General features: G+C 57.9%; 1 protein-coding gene and 1 long non-coding RNA gene across 7 annotated transcripts in view; one reads left to right on the top strand and one right to left on the bottom strand.

The window, feature by feature from the left end:
- KCNQ1 (potassium voltage-gated channel subfamily Q member 1) overlaps window positions 1-20,110 on the top strand; it is a 396,978-nt gene that overhangs the window by 259,053 nt on the left and 117,815 nt on the right. The window lies entirely within an intron of this gene.
- LOC131383506 (uncharacterized) lies at window positions 6,284-10,745 on the bottom strand. 2 transcript variants are annotated; one of them, XR_009213589.1, is made up of 3 exons: window positions 10,645-10,745; window positions 8,217-8,316; window positions 6,284-6,360 (listed from the first exon to the last, which is right to left on the bottom strand). It is a non-coding gene; the product is annotated as an uncharacterized LOC131383506 (long non-coding RNA). The 2 variants fall into 2 exon arrangements; XR_009213588.1 differs by lacking the exon at window positions 6,284-6,360 and adding an exon at window positions 7,895-8,075.

Genomic DNA, 20,110 nt, shown 5'->3' with positions numbered 1-20,110 from the left:
AGCAGACTCTAGCTGGGCAGCCTGGCCTCAGGAGATCATCACAACCCTCGCTGGGGCTGAGGCGCAAATGGGGCAGGAACAGGAGTCCGGCCTGGGGGATGTTAGACTCACCAGCCATCCCCTGGAAAGCTGTGGGGAGACTCGGAGCAGAGCCCCCAGTAATCACAGTGAGGTATTTAGGGATAGAGTGGAGATCTCTCCCATGTGTTCCCCAAGCCACCAGGCCAGACACCGCCCCAGCTGAAGGCATGCTGGTGGCCCAAATGTTAGACACTCTTCTCTCTTAGGTGGTTTGAGGAGACTTAGGGGCTTCCATTCCCCTTGGAACATGAAGAAGGGCTGGCTAAGGCCCCCATCCCTGCTCAGGCCTGCAGGAGAGCCCTGTGGACACTCCAGCCTCAGCCTTCCTTGCCATCCACAACCACACCAGTGGCTGGGAAGCCAGAGTCCCCTGGATCCTGCGCTTTTTCTGCACGGGATTCCCTCACAGCCTCTGGGTGGGAGCACACATGGCATCTCCTAGAGAGTTTGGGGGCTGGACACAGGGAGGAGGCAGCATGGGAAATGGAAGGACTGAAGCCCCCACCTCCCTCCAAGGCAGTTGTCAGAGCAAGATCAGCTCCCTGGAAGACACCCGGGTTGTAAACAGGGTGGGGCAGGGGTCCTGGTGAGTATGAGGAACCAGAGGCCTAAGCCACCCACCCCTTGGCATGGGGCACCCAGAAGGCAGCAGGCTAACGACTCCCCATGAAATTAACAACTTTGTGAAGCATTTGGTATTTGGGGGATTTTACGTTAGGGTCAATGAGCCTCTGAAATGAGATCCCGGAGAGGGGCCGGGACCATGCCTGGGATGTGGCTTCCATGGACTGAGCAGCCTGGAGCCCCTACTTGCTTGGTGTCCCGAGCCAGCCGGACCTGCGTCCCGCTCCTCCTCCGCTCGCTGGAAACGTTCCCTGAATCACATTGTTCACCGCGCTTCTCAGGCCTTCTGGGCTCTTCCTCTGCTGCTCGCCATAAAAACTCTCCAGTCATCTTTTCCGCTGTGGTTTTTATTGTTTTATTTTATTATTCCAGCTATATTACGTTGGGAAGAGCTACAGAAATGGTTTCTTCTCCCCCAGATTCCAGAACAAGTCACGGCCATTGTAGATTTTGATTAATTGCCATCCCCCTTATTTCTTCACTTTCTCCAGCTTAATTTTTCCCACTGTGGGAAGGGGGTCTGGAGGATAGGCACCCTTGTTGGCCGTGGGGTTTCTGTTCCCCCTCAACCCACCCAACAAGAGAAAAAAGTGAGCTCACATCGTGGGTCAGCCCCTGTTCTGGAGGCCACAGCCACGGGCTCTGCGGGCCTCTGGCCGAGCTGGGTTGCAGGAGAAGCCAAGTGCCGGGTGAAGGCCTGGGGAGGAATCTGGGTTCTCTTGGCTGCTGCTAAGATTATCCATTAAATCCATATTCCTCACTGTAGAGTTCATGGATTCAGAGGATATACCGTATTCTGGCCGTCTTACATTACTGCAATATTGCTTCCAGATGGGCAAACGCGCGCTCGGAGCCTGGCCCTGCAGACACGATGGCCCAGCACGCCGCTCGCTGCCGCGCCTTTGTTCTCTGCTTCCTGCTTGGTTCCTGCTAAGTCAGGGAGCTCCAGGTGGCTGCCACTCAGGGGTGTGTGGGGGCGCCTTGGGGCACCCAGGCCTGCAGCCCTCCCCCACACAGGCAGTCTCCACAGAAATAGAGCGCCAAGGGTGTGGGCCAAGCTCTTTCCGAGCCTCTCCTGTTGCCGGGGCCTGCTCCCTGAAGGGCACGGTCCTGGGCAGGGGCAGTGCCCAGGCTGGAGAGGTCCTGCTTCTCCATCTCATCCACACGATAAGTCAAATGGGAGCATTCCAGCATTCCACATCTCATGGTGGGGGGTTGGGCCTCACCTCCCTGGCAGCCCACTCACCTCACATGGCCTGAGCTGCAAGGTCAGCCCCCTCCCAGGCCTGTGAGAGGCAACGGGCACTATGGGCAAGCTGCCTGCTGGGCCACGGGCTCTGGTACTCTCCTGGGTTAGGGCTCCTGGGGTAGGGCTAAGTGTGGTGGCAGTGGAGTCAGGGCAGCTGGACGCCCTTCTGCCATCAGTGAGAACTGTCTTCTCTCTGCTTCCCCTGTGCACTTCTGAATCCCCAGGGCTGGGCGCAGGGCTGTGACGCCATAGGTGCTCTAGATAGATGGAGGAGCTCACAGCTGCAGGGAGTGTTGGGTGGACATATGGGGTGTGGAGGGCCAGGCCAGGCTTCACAGAGGTGGAATCTCAGTCTTCGCCAGGTGGCAGACATAGCACCTGCAAAGGCCTGGGAGGTGAAGGCACCAGCTGTAGCCAGCATCCCAGAAAGGGACACGAAGCCTTTGGGGCTGGGGTGGTAGGGGTAGGAGAGCATCTTGAGGGTGGCTGCAGCATCGTCATCATCTTTCAAATGGTGGCATCCCTTCCCCAAGCAGGGGAATGATGCAGACAGAGGTGCCTTTCAGAAAGAATGGAGGTCCTGGGGACCTGACTTCCGGGTCCCTCAGGGCACATGCTCTCCAGCTTGTCAGTGTTACCTGGAACTCTAATGGGGGCACAAAGCAGGGGGGAGCCTGCAGGAGGGGCCTAGCCAGGGCGAGGTGTCACACAAGCAGAGCCCCAGGGTGCAGCCGGGCAGATTGCCGGTGGTTGGTGCTGGCGGGGAGTAGCAGGGTGGGGTCCGGCGGTAATGCTGATGATGATACTTGGCAAGGATGACCGCAAGTGTCTCTACCCAAACATGAGACACCCCTCACCCATCCTCCCATGAGCCTCAGCATGGGCACCCCATGCTACCAGCTCCATTTACAGCCAAGGAGCCTCAGTAGAGACACAGCTAGAAAGTGGCCGGCTGGGGTTTGGTGCTGAGCCTTTGTCTGACTCTCTGCTCTCTGGAGAGCTCAAGGGAACCTGTAAAGACTTGCAGGCTGTGTCATGGAGGGCCCTCACCCCGGAGGAGCCAGGAAGGTGGACAGAGCAGGCAGGAGTGGGGCAGGAGGGGCTTTGTAGATTACCCAGACCCTTTGTTGGCCAGTGTGGGAATGGGGGGAGGCCAGGGAGGACCCCCCTGCAGCCTGGCTCAGGCAGGGGCATGTGTGAGGGCCCAGGGGGAAGAGAGCAGCCAGGTAGACTTGGTTTCCAGCTGAAGTATACCTGGGGATGCCTGCACCAAAGGCTTCCTCTTCCACCACCCCTGCTGGGGTCCCCTGGGACCCATCCTTCCAAGTCCCTGCCAGTCTTGGAGCCTGTGACTCCCCAGGTGGTCAAACACAGAAGGACCTCTTGGGGGAAGAGGAACCAGCTCAGGGGGTATGGGGAGCCCTCTGGGGCACCCTCATATCACACCCTGTCCCTCTGGCCACATTCCAGCTGGCCCTGACTGTGAGGGTTGACCAGCTGGAGCAGCGCCGCATCCCACATCCCCGGAGCCTTGCACTGGTCTAAATGCCTCCCAGCCTCCTGGGGTTGAGGGTGGCCACACCAGCCAGAGCTTGGGTGATTGAGTAGGTAGAGGGGGTGGCCAGAGTGGGAACCATGGTGATGCAAACCATAAAACTGTCCCCCACGTCACCTCCAAACCCTTTGGGCTGGCCTCTTGGTGAGGAATGGCCCCGGGAGAGGCTGCCCTGCCTTTGACCTCTCATGCACTGAGAGTGATGGGCAAGCGCTGTCCTCTGAGCACTGACCCCACCACCAGGGTCACAGCCCCTATTCCTAGCCTCCCTTGAGCGTTTTGGTTGCTGGACCCTCATTAATTGCTGTTTGTATCACTTAACAATTTTTCACTTTTGGAGGGGTCATAAATAACTCCAAAGCAGCATGTACCCTCTCCGGGCCAGGCTCAAGTGGTCCTCTCACTAGGGAAAGAAGTCAGAAAAAAGCTCCAAGCTGAAGCGCCCACAACTACCCGCTGCCTCAGATGTGCTGCAGCTCTCAAGGAACCCTCTAGGGGCACAGCTTTGGGGAGTGGAGCTGCATGGCCAGCTGGCCAAGCCACAGTGGGAAAAGGTGGCCCGTTGGCCAGAACACAGTCCCCAAGCCTCCTCAGCTAGGCTCTCGAGGAATGGCTAGGTGTCCTTTCTCAGCAGAAAAGCCTTGTCCCTAGCCTCCAGGGCCAGGCTCCAGCTTCCCAGGCGTGTGGTTCCCACCCAGGCTCTTGTGGGTTGGCTTGCCAAGTGGTGTTAGGACACGCAGCTTCAGTTCTGCAGGCCCTGGTGGAATTCCATTCCCTGTCTCCCAGAACATCTTATCTTGAGGGCCTCTCAGCTACAGTAGGCCCCAAGCCCCAGAGACTCCAGATTCCCCACTACGGAAGGGAGCCGTGAAAGGCACGGGCAGCGCGGTGCTTCTCCTTCAGGAGGTGGAACTGGGTGGCCCGCACTGAACAGGCCAGGAGCACTGGTGTTCTGGATCCAAAGAAACCATCTCTTCCCACATTCGGAGGGAGCTGAGAGCAGGCAGGAGCCAGGACCCAGTGCATGCTGAATACTGGGTGACTGGCAGACATCACCCTGGCCCAAGGCCAGGCCTGCAGTAGGAGCTCAGTGAATATCCCCTCCGTGAGTACAGGAATCTCAGTGGTACGTGTGGAGCTGTTCAGTGGGACCTGTATTCGCCAGGACAGCCATGGTCCTGCTGAGTGACAAACAGCCCCCCACATGTCCTGCCCTCTGGTGCTGCTTGTCCACCATGAAGTGGCCGGGGCTCTGCTCTGGGACCCAGGTGCTCTTGCAGACAACCCAAGTCTTCCTTCCTACTCCTGGCAGGGCAGGCAATTACACTGATGGCTGCAGTGCGACACAGACTGGGCCTGGCACAGTGTCCCTCAGACCCCACGGCTTGGTCGGGTCACCTCAGCCATTTCAAAGGCTGTTGGGGAGCAGGAATCACAAGCTGGACATCAGCTTGAGGGTTACCCCAGAGTGAGAGCCTTGACAGCCAGGCCCCCCCAGGCTCCTGTGGTTGCAGCCCACACCTCTGCGCACAGTATGCCAATGTTCCCCAAAATCTACGTACTGAGAAGGTAGACAGCAAAGCCACAAGGAGACTTCTGGGTAGCCAAGATGGAATTCTTCCCTCCCTGTTTCCCAGTTTTCCACCCTTTTCCCTGGCTTTCTTCCAGAACCTTTTAATGAAAGGGCCCCTGCCCCACCAGGGCCTGGCTTAGGACGGGTGAGGGAGAGGAGCTGCGGGAGGTCACGGCCCCATCCAGGAACGTTCCTGTCCCAATCCTCCCACCCCCATATTCAGGAAAGTTCCCCAGGCCCGTATGAACTGGCTTCTTGATTTTGTTTTAAACACAAGCTTTCAGAAGAGCAGAAACGGAAAGACAGATGGCAGGAGGTGCCGCAGGGCAGCACTGGGGAGCCTGAGGTAGAGAGCGGGTAGACAGGAAAGCAGCTCACAGCGGCTGGAGAGCAGGGAGCACACGCCTGTCCGAGACCTTGGGCCAGAGGAACCCCCTCCCCCACGATGGCCCACTCACCCCAGGGCCTCCAGGTTTGAGCCCCCCAGGGTATTAGCCCAGCATTTTAGGGGCTGCCGCGGTCATGGAGTAAGGACTACACCTGGCATGGCTTCCTTGGTTTCTGAAGGCTGGGAAAGCTGCGTCTGTCGCAGAAGTGAACCTTGTTTTGTTTTGTTGATGGGTGTAGTCTCAGGGCCTGTTCAATGTCTGTGGAGTTGCCTCTTCTAGAAGAGCCAGGTTGACAGCCCGCGTGCTCCATCCTGGCTTAAACCCTTTGAGGCCCTCCCTGCCCTCGGGGGAGCTGAGAGCCCCACTGCAGCCCAGAGGCCCTCCCGTGACAGCTGCCTTCCTCTGCTCCTTCCTTCCCCACATCCCCCTCACACACCTTGTGCTTGCTCTGGGCTTCAGGGGCCTGAGCCCCAGGTAGACACCCACACTTAGGGTGCCTCACCACACTCCATCCCTAGACCCAGACTGGCTTCCCTGCACCTGGCTGACCCCCTCCTCACCTGCCTGTTTCCACCTCAGGGCTCCTCCTGAAGCCGGAACTTGATCCCTGCAGCACCAGCCCGTCCCTGTAGCCTCATGGGGCACAGCTCCCAGGATGTGGATGAGCAGAGGGGAGGACAGGGATGATGGACCCCAGGAATTGGCTTCCAGTAGATGCAAGGCTGACTCGTACATGTCATAGAGGATAGTTCAGGCATCTGAGCTAGCTCAGGCTCCTTGGAGCACATGCATGACCTGGACTGTCCAGAAGTCCTCTGCGTGCTTTGTGTAGATGCATGACTCCCCAGCTGGCTCCGTACTAGATGACCTGGGCTAGGGCCACTTACATCTGTCAGGGGAAGGGCAGTTGCAGTTAGGACCACACTAAAAGGTTAATGTCCACCCTGGTGTTGACCAAGCCCTGGACCTTGCTGTGCCAGGCACTCCCATCAGCATCCAGGTACCCATTTTACTACAGGGATCTGAGAGCTGGCTAGGCAGGCATCCCTGGTCATTACTGGGCCTGTAGGAGCCTTCATGTCTGCACCCTCCCTGCCATGCACCTTAAGGTCAGGAAGTCCATTCAAATGCAGAATCCTGGGCTATTTCAAGAGTTACTGAATCCCCACCCCAGGGTGAAGGCTTGGCATCTGCCAGGGACCATAGACCATAGATACTCATCTACACTTGTGACCCCCCTCCCGCCCCCTGAGTGTGTGCTGGGGCAGGAGGCCCTGTGGCGAGTGGAGCTCCAACCACAGAGGACCATCTCCAGCCATGTGCTCTGGGGTGCAGAGCTGACCTCCCAAGTCTCAGGCTTCTCGTCTCTCAAGTTGGGGGTGACAATGGCTATGTACATAAGATTAGGAGAACACACAGAAGGTGGTGCTGGTTAAAGCCATTATCACAGGCTGGTGCCTATAGTCCCAGCACTTTGGGAGGCCAGGCATTAGAGACCAGCCTGGGCAGTATAACGAGACTCTGTCTCTACCAGAAAAAAAAGAGCCATACAAGGTGGTGTGTGCCTGTGGTCCCAGCTGTTTGGGGGCTGAGATGGGAGGATCACCTGAGCCTGGGAGGTTAAGAGCGCAGTGAACCATGGTGATTGTGATTGTGATTGACATGTTGACCAGGCACTCAAAAAAAAAAAAAAAAAAAAAAGAAAAAACCATTATCACACCCTGCACACAAATCCCAGAGTTCAGAGAACAAAGATCAAAATAAGAAGTCAGAGAATCCTCTCGAGCTGAAAACCCTCATTTTGTTGTCACCCAAATGCTGCCTGCTGGCTGGCGAGCCTTGCTGGTGGAAGGCCCAGCAGTAGCAAAGGAAACCAGGGCAGGACAGTGTAGGAAGTCGTGCCCTCAGATCATTTGGGGAAATTGGCACCTGTGTTTCTCATCACACAGTGTTGGGTTGGAGAATGGGCCTGGGTGCAGAGCTTCAGAGCCAAACACCGTGCTGGTTTCAGAGAAACAAACAGCCCTGATGTAGCTGTGGCCCTTGGAGGTGTCCTAATAGTCCATCATCTTCAGTGACAGACGGAAATGGACACAGATCAAACCCGCATCACAGCTGTATAGCTAGGTCAGCGAACCACTCAAAAGACCCCAGGGCCTGACCCCTTGCACACCTGGACGGAGATGGAGCCGCTTCACCATGCCGTGCAAATGTGGTAAACTGCAAAATGTCCCAAAACAAGTCCCTTACTATCCCTGTCCCTCCATGCCAGCTTGCTGGAGGGGCTCTTGCCGAAAGAGGTGGGGTTCAGTTCCCAAACCCACTGGAGGGTTGCAAGGGATGCTTCTAGTATGTTAGACAGCACAGTCTTCCAAATGGACTGTGGGCATGACGTGTAAAGAATCGAGAAGCCAACTGCCCTTGTCATTTATTATCTTTAAAAAGTATCGGTGGGCTCCTGGGGGCTTGAGTGTCCTGGCAGCTCTCCTCATCCAGCCTATGTGCACGCTCAGGCACTTAGTCCCCGGCTCGGCCGCCTTCTGGAGCCCGGCTACAGTCAGGCCTCCTTCGTGCTGAGTATATGCCGGCCCTGCCTGGGGACAGCTGAAGGCCAGGAGGAAGCTGCTGGCCTCAAGAAGGCCTCTCAAAGCAGAGGCAGCCCCCTCGAAGCTCACGTGGCCTCTCTCTGTAAGGGGAGAGGGACCCAGGGCTGACCAGAGCAAGCAGTGTGCCATTAACCCCTACCTGTCCAGAACTCTGAGCTCCTGTGGGTCCTTCTCTGAGTGTCCTATGTTGGGGGTGTCAGCCTGGGTGTCAAGGCTGAAGAGGGGGGCCTCCTTGGCCACTGAAACGGAAACAGAGCATTAGCCACCACCAGCCCCTTCCCCTTTTGCAGGGTGGCTCCCAGAACCTAGGACTCCATGCTATCTGTGAGGTTCATAGTGTGTCCCTCTCAGCCAATGGGAAGTCGTGCCCTTGGATCATTTGGGGCAAATGGTCCTCGTTTTCTTCATTACATGGTGTTGAGTTGGGGAATGGCCGTCCTGGGAGTTGGGGCCTGGCCTGGACCTCGAGGCCACTGGGGACTTGGCTACCTGAGGGAGATGAGGTTGTTCCCAGGGTTTCCTCATCCCAGGAGCTCTCAGCTTTCCAGGGCCTCGGGCAGGTACAGCTTTCCAGGCCAGAGCCATGGATGGTCCCTGGACACCTGCAGCAGCCAGGGCCCAGATGCAAGAAAGGGTATTTGTTTCTTAAAGCTTGTAAAGAGTTTCTAAAAGGTGGGGAGGGGATTGGTGGGGGCCTGTCTCATGTTTTCCATTCTGGACGCTGGGGGGACATGTTGCTGGGGCCAGACCAACTCCAGGGAGACAACTTGACAAGTTAACGAAACATCCAGCAGCATCCACGACTAATTTCTTCCCCCTGTTTGTCCTACCGTGGAGGTCGAGTTAAAAGGCAGCTCTTCGGGGGTTGAAAAGCTACCCGCAGGGGTCTGCTCATGAGGGACCCCCGAGCCTCTGTAGCCTTTGTTCAGAGGCAGCTAATAAGCTGACTCCCGCTGGGCGCTTTGCAGCGAGGCTGCTGTTCCCAGTCCCAGCTCAGCCTCCCTGCCTCAGAGGGCTGGCAGATCAGCAAATTGCTGTCTCCAGCCCACAAGAGGGGCAGGTCCAGGGATATGTTTCACCCCCAAGGTGTGAGCGGAATCAGCAAATTGTATCAAGAAATATTTCTAGGGATTTACATTCCAGTGGTCAGCGGCCTTTGGGAGGCTTTACTCCGCCTGCAGGGGTGGGAGGCCTCACGTAGAGTTGGCAGGGGCAGCAGAGCCTGGGTGTTTCAGGAGGACCCATTCACTCTGGGCCACTTCTGATGCTGCAGATGACGCCAGGCAGCCCTCCAGCTGTTTGTCTCTTCTGACAGCAGCGGTGGTGATGGTCCCCTCGGCCCGCCTGGCCTGCAGCAGCCCTGGCTGGAGGCTGACCGAGCCTCCGAGGAGGTTCACCTGGAGCTGTCTGTCTATCCGTCCATCTGTCCCTTGGCCCCTTTAAGAGGTCTTGTCCCCTTTGCCAGTGCAGGGAGACCCCACCGTGGACTTCTCTTGGCATGACCAATGAGACCCAACTCCACTGCCTGGGGATACCCTCACCCCAAGCCCAAGGAGCCTGTCTCTACGCACACCCCCTGCCCCTGGGAGGCATGTGCCGAGCTTTCCTGTCCTCCATTTGGTGGCCGCCTCACCTCCATGGGGTGGCAGGGCCCACACAGACAGCCTACTAGGGTCCTGACAGGCACAGGGTATGTGCTCCTGGGATCAAACTTGGATCCTGAGGTCCTGACCTTGGTGAGTCAGGGCTGGGGAGCCACAAAGGCAGCATGCTCCTGCCTCTTGGGGGTCCCAGGTGATGTGTCGTCTTACCAGGTGTTGACAGGTGGAGAGAGGTGGGCTGGGTGAAGATAGGAAAGGAATATGGGAGGCCAGGGCGGGCCTCGGGTGGACGCCTCTCTGTGGCAGTGACATTTGTATAGAACCAGGCAAGGCTGGCCCATCCTGGGAGCTGAGTGCTAGACCATGGGGGCCTGCAGCCTGGAACTGAGCCCAGAGCATTCAGAGGTCAGGGATCAAGGAGGACCTCACAAAGGAGATCAGGAAGGTGGAGGCTTGGTCACCCCCAGGAGAAGCTTTTTCTAAGGAAGTAGAGGCCAGTAGGTCAGCCACGGCTGGTGTGTCCCACTGAAGCTGAGAACAGAACTGGCAGTGGGGTTTGGCCACGCAGAGGTCCTAGGGGAGCTGATGAGAGCAGTGCCGTGGGCCAGGGTCGGCAGTGTTGAACCAAGAGTGCTTCCCTTCTCATGTGGTTGGGAGTCATGACCTGTTTAGTAAATAGGCTATGGCAGCCTCTTGAAACTTAGTGAGGTGGCTAAGCTGCCCCTAGATAGCTGTGCCCTGTGACCAAGACCCTTCCTCCCTCCTTCTCTCTACCCCGCTGGACTCAGCCAACTGACACCAGGGCCCTGTGAGGCAGTATCTGAGCCACCCTTCTGAATGGGAGCTATGGCAACTGCTGCCTTAGCAGAGTGGGGGTGGTGGCATTTGTCACTCCCAGGACCAACTGGCAGATGAAGCTCTTTGGGCACTGCAGCTGCCACCTGGGGTGCCTTGGGGCAGGCTCACCTCACACCCTTGTGGGCCAGCTGTGGCCCAAAGGCCTCCTGGCCTCCATTCCTGTGCCAGAGTGGTCTGAGTGGAGAGGACAGGGGGGATCACAGACGGATCCTGAAAACAGGCTCCACCTTCCTCTGTGGCTCCGCCTTCCTCTGTGGCTCCGCCTTCCTCTGTGGCTCCACCTTGGCTCCGCCTTCCTCCATGGTGGCCTGAGAGGGGTGTGGTGCTGCGTATCTGTTGCTCCACGTGCCTGCCGCAGCTGCTCACCCCACTCCCTGCCGCCCTGGACAAAGTGCCCACAGCCCTGTCCCATTTAGTGCTGGGGCAAGTGAGGGACATGGAGGCTCCACTGCCTCCCCCGGGGCACTGCAACCCTCAAGACTCCCAGCAAGCCCCTCCGTCTCAGAGCCTTGGTGTCCCCATCTGTAAAGTGGGTTGTGACAATACCCTTCTTGCAGAATGAGCAGGGAGAGAGGAGCTGTTAGGTGAGACCAGGTGGTACTTGGCAGCTGTGGCATGTGGAGGCCCCACGCAGACAGCCCCACACCTGGTCTGCGGTTCTGTCCTTACTGTAGCAGTGGGCCTGGAGGCAGTGGCATTTAGAGAGGACCCTGAAGCCCAAAGAGGGGATGCCAGCCTCAAACTCAGCAGCTCGAAGTAGCAACAGCCTCGAATCCCTCACACCTAGTGGCTGGCTGGGCAGGTGGCCTGGTCTGGGCTGAGTGACCTAGGATGGCCTTGCTCCCAGGGAAGACCCTTGGCAGACAGCCTCTCCTCTACCAGCTAGCGGGGCCTCACTAACTGCTGGTGGCCGCAGGGTTCCCAGCCACTCAGTGCACGTGTACTCCAGCTTCTCCGTGTCCCGTTTGCTCATGACATGGTGGTCGAAGCAAGTCACAGATTCCAGGGGGACCTCGGGACGAGGAAGTCACACGTTGGGGGATGTGCCGCAGGGATGGGGCATCTCAGCCTTTGTATCTGCCGTAGGCATGGAGGCATTTAGTCTTTTCACCAGGGGGAACAGAAATCAGGGCATGGCTCTCTGTGTCTGACACAGAGCCCTGTACTCCATCTATGCAGCCCCCACCACCTCCGCACACAGCCCCTGGGGTGGTGCCTGGGGGCCCAGGCTTTTGATAGAGAATCACATCTGGACCAGGACGTTCTGGTGAGATCACCAGGGGGCCGCGACAAGGAGACCAGGAAGGAAAGACAGAAAGAAAAACACGCACAGATCCAGGCTCAGATGATATACAGTCCTCCTCCCGGCTCAGGACCCCTTTGCGGTGTCACCTTTCGGCATGTAACCACTTATTCTGTCAGGGAGGAGAGCCCTCCCGCTCCACCAGGTGATGGCCCTAAATCCTCAGGAGCGACAGCGTACTCCCGCCCAGATTGGGTTTCTGCACAGTGGAATGGAGCTGGCAGCCAGGGTCCCTGTCCTGCCAGCCCTAGGCCTGGAACCCTCCCTGGCAAGCTGACACTGCCGTTGGAGGAAGGAGGGTTGGAGGGCAAAGAGAGAGAAGTGGTGGGGGGGCAACGGGCAGGCTGTCCTGCAAGTCCACGGCTGCACTCAGGGCAGAAGGGGCCTTGTCACCTAGGAGGGGCCCCACCAGGAACCCTTTCCCACGCAAACACAGCTTCTCCCCTTAGGTGCCATTGCAGTTGCACCCAAGCCTTGCCCTTCCCTCTCACTTTGCCCCCCAGGAGGCGATACTGTGATTGTCCTGGGCTCACAGAGGAGGACGTGGGGACGTGCACAAAGACACAGGCAATAGAGCCAGGGCTCAGAGTTGGGGAAAGGGGCCAGTTCACCCACAGAGGGAGGAGTCACTGGGCTCAAGCTTCTGGCCGTTGTGTGGAGCTGGAACAAGGCACTGGAAGGTGTCAGGCCTCAGCAATCTCAACTATGAAATGGGAACACAGTGGTCTCTGTCACAGGATAGAGACGACTGATCCAGTAACCTGGACTGGGTGCCAAGGGCAGGGTCTGGTGTGGCTATCAGGAGCCATTGGATTGGAACTTGGTGTGCCACCAGGGTCCCTGTCCGTTTAAGGAAAGCCTTGCCACTAGGGTCCCTGTCCGTTTAAGAAAAGCCTGTGGGCCCAATAGACAAGCACAGGGTCTGAGAAGCGTCAGACACGACTCCTAAATAAGCTCATGTCTTGAAGCAACGCTGGACCCATTTCAGCTCCAGGGGAGAGCCAGGGCAGGGTGGGGCAGGCACGGATTCCTGACGTGGAGACAGGAGGAAGCTGAGGGCCATCTGTGCTCAGACCCAGTGGTGAGCCTAGGACAAGCTCCCAGAATCCATCTGGGACAGACGGCTGGACTTGTGAAACACTCCAGGGTTGGGGGCTCAGCCGCGGGGCCAGCGCTTGCCAGAAATATTCCCAGCTTTTTTGAGTTCATGAGTGGCTGGTGGATACTTAGTGGTTTGGCTTTCGGGTTCCTGCCTTCCAAAACAGGAGAGGCAACTTGGCCTGCTTTTTCCTCAGAAGAGCCCACTTTTTACATGGAGGTGACCTGCCATTTGTCCGGTTGGGGGTCCCCAGTCTTCTTTGAGCTACTGATATAGAACCCCTGCGTTTAGCTGTGGTTTAGGAAGTGTGTTCGCATGAAGTCGCCAAGTTCAAGGGGCTGACCCTGGGACCCAAGTCAAACATGCCCTCGCCCCCCTCCCGAGTGTGCCCTTTCCATGAGGCTGGGCGCCCTGCCTTGCCTTCAGTGCCAAAGCCCCGGGCCCACAGGCTGCGCACTCCAGCCGAGGGCAGCCTGGGGAAGGTACAAGAGATCACTGGGCTTTGTGAAACCTGTCAGCTTGTGTGAAAGCTATCTCCCCCAGGCCCCACCCCTGCCCCCACCCAAAGCACAGGTCACCTGCCTGGTTAATCATCCTGGGCTCTGAGAGCTCCCTGGGGCCCCACAGGCCAAGCGTTTTCTGACTTGGAGAGGCAGGAGGCCAACTCCCCGCTCCTCAGATTCTGCTGAACTAACTGAAACCCTAACCTTCGGGCTTCCCCACTAATTTGTGATAAGGCCTCGCCAAGAAAAACAGCAGGCTAAAGACCCCTGATTTCTTCATGAATTCCAGAGCACTTGGTTCACTCCGGCAGAGAAGGGGCCCCAGGCAGCCATGCATACAGAGCCACCTCTGCGTGGGTGAAGGGCTGGGGACGGCCTCTTGGGAGCCCACTAAGGAGGACCACCTGCCTGCTTCAGGCAGATTGCTTCCAGCTGGCCAGGGCAGAGGAGCAGGCCAAGGGTGGGTCCAGGGCAGTGGCCCAGAGAAGCTGAGCTCGCTCACGAGATGTGTGCTGACGTGGCAAGATGGGCGGGAGTCTTCATGAAGGAGTGGCTGCCTGGCCCCCTGACCTGAGGATCCTAGGGCCCCTGGATGGGTTTGGGGGACCTACGGCATCCTCAGATCACAGGCGGCGTGTTGAGTGAGGGTGGTGTTCTTCCTGGGCCAGCAGTAGGTTTCCAAAAGGGTACAGACACAGCTCAGGAGATGGAAGCTGCCCTGTCAGAGTGGGGAAACTGAGGCCCCAGGCGGAGACACCACCCACTGCAGGTTCCAGCAGTCCCCCACCCCACCCCTGCCCCACCATGGCTGATGTGAGGGAGGTGGCCAGAAGTCCAGAGGGACGCTGGGTGGGACCATGGCTGATGTGAGGGAGGTGGCCAGAAGTCCAGAGGGACGCTGGGTGGGACCCTGGTGAAGATCTGGTGGACTGAGGCCAGAGAAAAGGGGATGACCCATTCCTAGAAGGGAGGAATAGTAGTTTATATTTTCCCCCCAAATTTTATTTTTCTGCATTGGCCTGAATAGGAGCTGACTTTAATATGGGGGAAATAGTGATTTTAAAGCGCCAGCTTTCCCTTGGAATGTGCTTCTCCTGTGACTGTGCCCATCTCCTCACTGCTTGGCAGAAGGTATCCCCCGTGCCCCACTGGCATGGGCACCAGGTCTGCCCTTCCAGAGGCCCCTCCCAAGTAGCTCCCAGCAGAACACTTGAAGCCCAAAAGCAGTGAGAAAGGGAACACATTCGCCCCTGATCCTGACTCTCCAAGCCCTGTCCCTTCCCCCAGGTGGAGGGTTGGCCCTGGGCATGGAGGTCGGCAGTGGGGAGGGGACACTTAAGCCACTTGGTTGGGGGCTTGTGCTATGCCCTTTCTTCTGCCCTGTTAGGTTTGCTCCAACCTCTTAAGTCCTGTGATATATCTGCCCCTGTAGGAGTGAGACGGACATAAGCCAGACTTCAGGAAGGAGCAGCCACAGGGCGGTGGGGCTTTGGAGCAACAGAGGCCTCAAAAGCTCAGCGTCTACAGATGTTAGGGACAAGGAGGCAGCTTGAGGGATGTGCTCGGGCCTGGAGGCAGACACATCAGGGTCTGAATCCCAGCTCAGGGACCCAGGGCAGCTCAAGCCTTCTCTGAGGTTCTGTTTCTTCATCTGTAAAATAGGGACAATCATGGTAGCTACGTGTGGGGCACAGGATGGCACCCAAGGATCGTTCCTGTGTAGTCAGGTGTCAGGGACCACCAGGCCTTGTGCAGGAACATGGGGTAGTGTCCCTGGGGGGAATCCTACCCCAGACTCGAGGAATAAAGAGGAGGAGGAGGTTGCCTGAGTTTAACAGAATGATGGCTGTCTGACATGAGGCTCACAACTGGCCCTAGCAGCTCCACGTCAGGGAGCAGGAGCAGACACCCTGGACCCGCTCTCCTCCCTCCTTGCCTCCTGCCAGGCGTCCAGTTGGCTAGACCCAATCTGAAGCCCTGGGCCAGGAGCTTGTGGACATAACCTGCAGAGATCAGCCTCCTAGGGCAGAGTGAGCCGAGTGGAGAAGGGCTGTATGCAGAAGGGCGAGCAGACAGCACCCAGGATTCCACAACAGTGTCAATGTACAACACCAAGCACCTGGCCTGGTGTGGGCTCGTCTTGCACTATGAAGGGGCAGGGACGTGGCCAGGCATTCCTTCCTCTGTGGGCACTGTGGGGCATTGCTGTGGAGGCAGAGGGAGCATCTGATGGCCCCTGGGGCCACCCTGGTCAAAGCGCTTCATTTCCATCATATGTGGTGCAAAATCTAACCCTCTTACCCTGCGTGAGCCTCGTGTGGCCGCTCCAGCTCACCTCCCAGCCTCATTGCCTCCCTGTTCCCCTCCTCCCTCCCCAGCCACTCTGGCCTTCACCTTCTCCTTCAGCTCCTTCCAGAGTGTTCTTGTGCAGGGCCTTTGCACTCATCCCTTCCAGGACTTCTGATGGCTCTGTCCTCCCCTCACACAGGCCTCACCTCTTTTGTCCCCTCCACCTCTGGAGCGGCCACTCGCCCACCCTTCTGCCCTGACTTCTCTATGGCTCCCCAAGGCTCTTCCTGGCACCTCGTAGGGTAAGTCCCACCCCAGGTGGATGTGCTCTGAAGCCAGGGCCAGGACTCTTGTTCACAGTGCCATCCCTGACCCAGCGCCAGCCCTCAGGGGACCACAGCCAGCTGAATGCCAACTGGTTAGCTGCTTTTTCTGTAGGACCTACCCAGCGTTTGACTCTAGAACCGGGGGTTAGTGCTTGGTAACAAGAGTTGGGCTGGCTTCCTGCTAATTCTGCAGCCTCTGGCTTGCTAGCCTCCCACCCACTAGGGTCCAGGTCACTTCCTCTAGGAGATTCTAAACACTCTGGCACAGCCCACCAGCAGAGCTGGGCCTTGGGAGCGCAAGGGCACGGGGCCTGAGCCCACTGCATCCTCCCAGAAGCTGGCCTACAGGATGGAGGCTAAGGGTGGCCCGTTGGACATGGGGTTCTGCTGGCCCAGAGTGCCAGGGGGCCAGGAAGTTCCTGAGGGCTCCAGCTGCAGGAGGAGCATCCCAGGAGGAGCCGAGGCTGGAGCAGAGCGTCCTCCTGGTCCTGGCAGCCCTCGGCCCCTCAGCACCTGAGGGGGCCGGCCGCCGTGGATGCTGCTGAACCACCAGAAACTTAATCTATTATTACACAGAAACTTCTGTGCAGTCAGGGGTTTGAAGTCCCCAGAAGTGTTTGCCTGATTTGGGGCAGATAGCGGGGTGATTAATGCTCGTGATAAGGTGTTGATTGGTTCTGGGAGCCACTGCAGACACAGGGGCTGTTGTGCATGCAGGGCTGGCAACTGTAGTCACAGAACAATAGCCCATTTATGTAGCACACCCCCACCCCCCGCCTGCCCCAGGCGGGCACAAAGGGCGCTCGGGCCAGGAACCCATGAGCTGGGCTCTCCCAGGGCTGAGGGTCCAGACCTGTTGCTGAGAAGCTGCTCAGCAAGGCCTAGGAGCAAGGGCTGGTCTGGCCTAGCTCTTTCTCCCTTGAGCCCCCTGCCACAGAGCTAGGGCCATGCTGTAGGCTTGAGTGACCGCCCTGGATGTGACAAATATCTGTGCCTCGGTGCCCACACCTATAAAATGGGGTAATAAAGTCCCCACATTGTAGCACTGCCAGGTGGATTAAATGAGAGAAGATAGGAAAGTCCTTAAAGTGAGATGTGTTGGCGTTTACTCCACAAATACTGAGTGGCTGCTCCAGGTGCCAGGGACAGCAGTGACAATACAAAACTGATACGAAATTCCAAAGGGATATCCACTGATGGGAGATGTATAAGGGCTCTGCATCCATGGATTCAACCAACTATGGACAGAAAATATTTGGAAAGAAAGTTGCATCTGTGCTGAACATCTGAACTTGCACAGGCTTTTTTTCTTGTCATTATTCCCTAAACAATAGAGTGTAACAGTGGGTCACGCAGCATTTGTGTTGTGTTATGTATCATAAGTGGTCTGCAGATGGGAGGATGTGTGTGGGCTCCATGTCAGTATCACACCATTTCGTATCGGGGACTTGAGCACCTGTGGATTTGGGTACCTGCGGGAGGTCCCCATGGGTGCTGAGGGACAGCTGCACTTTATTATTTATCTACAGAGTGTTTGGAAGGGAAAAAAAGACAGGCAGGGCTGGTTTGGGGAAGGGGCCTGTTATGGATGGGGTCATGGAGCACCTTACAGTGTTCCCAAAGCGAGGTGAATCTCATGGTGTCAGGGCTAAGGGCATCATGGAGAGAGGGTACAGCCACAGTAAAGGCCCTGAAGTGGGGATGGACCCACAGTCTGGCAGGACAGCAAGGAGGCCCATGTGCTGGGACCCTGAGGGCTAGGGCACGTGAAGCCCTGGCTGGCCGTGAGTGCAGCGTGGTTGGCGCAGATGGCAACAGGGTCACTCTGGCTGCAGAGCCAAGAATGGACCATTGAGGGTCTGGGACAGACCTGGCAGACCAGGAGGGAGGCTACTGCACTAGTCCAGACAGAGGATAGCAGCTGGACTAGGAGGGCAAGGAGGAAGTAGTAGATTCAGGACTGTTTTGAGAGGGACCATTTTAGCTTCTTATGGCTGCTGTAATGAATTCCCACAAACTTAGTGGCTTTAAGCGACACGTTTATTATCTAACAGCTCTGGAGGTCAGATGTCTAATATGGGCTACATTCAAGGAGCCAGCAGAGCTGGTTCCCACTGGAAGCTCAAAGGGAGGCCCCGCCTCCCTTAGCTTGTGGCTGCTCCCCACGGCCCCCTTGTCTCTGCTTCTGTCCTGCGTTCTTCACCACCTCCCTGCCTCCCTCTTTCTCTTATGGGGAGCACAGGGGTGACCTGGAGGAGCCGGTCAATAGCAGCGTGGTGGGGAGGTCTGGCAGAGACAGACTGCAGGGGGCCTGGGAGGCCCCAGGAGGCGGGTGGACTTTGTCCCTAGGCATCCAGTGCAGAGGTGAGACCTGTATGGCCACAGAGTCTCCCTATCCAGGCCTCATTTCCCTGGGGGAGGTGAATTATGGTATGAACTGCTGCAGGTGGCCCAAGAGGGGCTGCCCTTGGGAGACGCAGGGTTCTTCAGTGATGGTGGTTTCGAAGGGCAGAGGAGGGAAGAATGGAGGGGTGGGGGACAGACCCTGGAGCCATTTTGGTGGCAGGCCTCTGTGGCTGTGGCCAGGAGCAGGGCTGGGCACCAGGCCAGATGGACCAGAGGCTGCCCCCAGCTGAACCAACTACAGGAATGAGAGCCCCGGCCCAGCCTCCTCCCAGCTGCCGCTCTCTGGGAGCCCAGCTTTGCTCATAGAAAAAGAAGGCCCTTGTTGCCCTGCATTGGGAGCAAACACTTCCTTTGGCCTCACAGCTCAACCTTGGACCCAAAGGTCCTCAGGGACCTGGGGGAAGAGAGGGCAGCCAGGCACCTCTGTTCACGGCAGGGGCTGCGTTGCCCAGCCTGGCAGAGGGAGGCGGCCCCTAGGTGCAGTCCCCTGTGCCCACTCGAGGGGGTGCTGAATTCCCCAAGGCCTGAGTCAGACCTGGTGCAGCTTCATAAAGCCAAGAGTGGCAGGCGGAATCCAAGGGGCCTCACCGCCCATGCACCCCACTGTTGCACGGAGAGAACAATGCCCAAATGCCCTCGTCCCACAGTCGGCATGCCAGACCCCTTGGGAATTCAGGCCTTGGTGAGTCTGGCACATTCCGGCTGTGTGTCAGCGGGAGAGGCCTGGGAAAGGGAGCCAGCATTGCAGGCCGCCCACCACATGCCCACTCAGGCACCGGACACAGGGAAGGCGGACACCCAGGGAGGCCATCTCTCGGGGCAGGAGGTGGGGCTCCAGGTTCTCACCCAGGAGAAGGATTTCCTCCCATGTCAGCGTCGCCTTCACTGCTTAAGGCAAGCCCTCTGGAACAGACCCATCTTTTGGGGGACCCTGTGGTCATGGAGATCAGGTTGCTAGAATCACCCCCAGCAGTGCACACAGGAGGGCCTGAGGCCCAAAGAAAGGCGCCTGGAGCAAGGGAGGGGAGGGCTGGTCCAGAGCCCCTGTCCCCTCTGCCAGCCACCCATGAGGCTCCTATGGCCCCTTCTCCCAGCTCTTCTGGGTGGAAGACAGTGGTGGGAAACTCACTCAGCTAGAGTGTTTGATCACACCGCTGCAGCGGCTGCTCACAGCCTTCACCATCAGGGCCACAATTCAGAGTGCCCTTTGGATGAAGCCATCTCACAGAGCAGTCTCCCGCAGAGAGGAGAGGAGAGGGAGGCCGCCTTGCCAGCAGGGGACCAGCGAGGTGTGGCCTGCAAGCCGTGGGCTCCTGTGTTCCTTCCTCCCCCTTCAGAGGAATGGGAGGAAACCAGGCTTTTGAGTTCCTGATTTTTGCCCTTTAGGGTTTTTAAATTGTGGGAGAGCCAGGAGGGCCTACGTGGTGGCCTCTGTCGACTCCATTTGCTCTGAAGCGGGGCTGCGGCCAGGCAGTGCCTCTCAGCTTTCTGTTTGGTGGGTGAGGACGATGCTTGGTCTTGCCTCAGGAGCATTGCTGGCGACTTTCATGTGCTCCTCGGCCTCTCCCCAACCCTCACCTTGGCATCCCCCAATATCCAAACCATAGTCCACAAAACAAGCTGCCCCATGGGCACCGCAAAGACCCTT

This window comes from Hylobates moloch, unplaced genomic scaffold (assembly GCF_009828535.3).
Source record: "Hylobates moloch isolate HMO894 unplaced genomic scaffold, HMol_V3 SCAFFOLD_5, whole genome shotgun sequence".
NCBI classification, from domain to species: domain Eukaryota; kingdom Metazoa; phylum Chordata; class Mammalia; order Primates; family Hylobatidae; genus Hylobates; species Hylobates moloch.
Note: the sequence above shows the minus strand (reverse complement) of the source record. Positions and strands in the feature narration are given on the sequence as shown.